We start from the raw sequence: 1,891 nt of genomic DNA on the forward strand, positions 1-1,891 counted from the left end.
AAAAGCATACCTTGTTATTGTGATAAAAAGCTTAAGGCACGACATATAAAAAATGCAGTATTTTGTCAAAGCTTGGTAATCTAAGCCCACGGCCAGAGTCACCTAAAAATGGCAGATATGATTCAGTTTTGTATGCTGCATTTTGGGAATTAGTGTCAGAATACCAGCCCTGATCTCTTTAGTGAATGAATTCATTTACTAACATGATTAACAATTCTGAGAGCCAGCCACATTGGCCACTAATATCAGATTTTTAGAAGCTGCCTAGGTTTAATGGAATTGTGGGTATGTTCATTTGAACTGGGGTGGGAGGTCCTAAATCTGCTGTTCTGATTCATAGTGGTTTTATTTGAACCCAGAGAATGAGCTTCTTATGATTTCCAGAGCAGCATATTTTCTTATGGGTGGTTCCTATTCATGAGAAAAATAAAATAATAACAGATAGTTTAGAGGAATTAAGAATAAAAATGAGTGATGAAGCTTCACTCATAGATTCAGTTCATAGAGGTTTGGGGAGTGTGTTGAGTAAAAAAAAAAAAAAAAAAAAAAAAAAAATTAGCTTCAGTTCATTGATCCAAAGGCATAGCTCTGTACCTTTTCAAATATAAGGAATTCAGAAAAATTGGGGCAGAAGGTCAGATTGAGTTTGTTATATTATTATTTGTTTAAATGTCTGTGTCTTTCTTTTGTGTGTGTGGCGGGTGGGGGAGGGTTTCCAGTAAATATTGGAAAACCTGCTAGACAAATTTTAAAAGACCTGTAACACTATGTGTTTGTTTCTTTAAAAAAACTTTTTTTTTTTTTTTTCCTGTAGAGACAGAGTCTCACTATGTTTCCCAGGCTGGTCTTGAACTCCTGGCCTCAAGCAATCCACCTGTCTCAGCCTCCCAAAGTGCTAGGATTAGAGCATGTGTGTGTCTAAGAGTAGACTATGAGCTTCTTGGTGGCAGAACCTTATTCATGTTTCTTTCCCATTGTCTGGCATGGCACTGTGTGTAGCTTGGTAACAATGATGGTTGTGATGATACTGATAATGGCCTCTATTACTCAGCTTCCTGTATGCCAGGCACTATGCTCACTGCTTTGCATACATTACCTTATTTAATTCTCATAAAAATCCAGGTGGAAAGTAACAAACAGTATATTATGTCTGTATGGTGTGAGGAAACTGAGGCTTAAAGATATTCATGGACATGACCATGGTCACACAGCTAGTGAAGTATTGGACTTGGAATCTAAAACCATTTCTATTCTTTGTCCCAAGCCCATGTTGTTTATTACTATGCTCTATATTTGTTGCCTGAATTAATGACAGAGTGGTTAACCAAGGTCCCCTGTCCTACCCAGGCCCTATGACTCAGTAAAGAGTTAAAATGTGACAAACAGAACTGGACAATGGTGATGTCCTAGAATGAACCAGTTTTATTCACCAGTAGGAGAAGAGAAACTTTCAGTGTGTGTAATAAGAGATTGAGGGATGACCTGTGTCAATGGATAGCTCCAAATGGGAAGAGTGCAGTGGGTTTAAGAGAAAGAGGGGAGAAAAGAAAGTACCATAAAAGGGAAACCTAAACAAAGAGCAAAGTAGAAAAAAAAATTCTTTTGAGAGGAGGTCATTTTCCATTCCCAGAAACTTCCAAAGTGATGCTTTTAACCCCACATCTGGTTCAGATTCCTGCTCGAATGCTCAGAGGTAGAACAACAAAGCAAGTGGAAAGGTTTGGGCATGCCTCTGTCCGTGGAGCTGCCCTCTCTGCACCCTTCCCCCTGAGGAATATCTGCTTTGGAAGCAAATGATGGAAAGTTTTGTCCACGTTGTCTTCCCTCACTTTTGCGTGTGGGTGTGAGTTTGTGTACCCGATTCTACCGTGAGGAGTTCAGGTTGCTTTAC

The 1,891-nt window shown here is 39.2% G+C and overlaps 1 non-coding gene across 1 annotated transcript; it reads right to left on the bottom strand.

Moving 5' to 3' along the window:
* Positions 1-706: 706 nt before the first annotated feature.
* LOC115835282 lies at positions 707-768 on the bottom strand. The gene has a single exon (XR_004030271.1). It is a non-coding gene; the product is annotated as a U7 small nuclear RNA (small nuclear RNA).
* Positions 769-1,891: the final 1,123 nt, after the last annotated feature.

This window comes from Nomascus leucogenys, chromosome 5, assembly GCF_006542625.1.
Source record: "Nomascus leucogenys isolate Asia chromosome 5, Asia_NLE_v1, whole genome shotgun sequence".
Lineage (NCBI taxonomy): Eukaryota > Metazoa > Chordata > Mammalia > Primates > Hylobatidae > Nomascus > Nomascus leucogenys.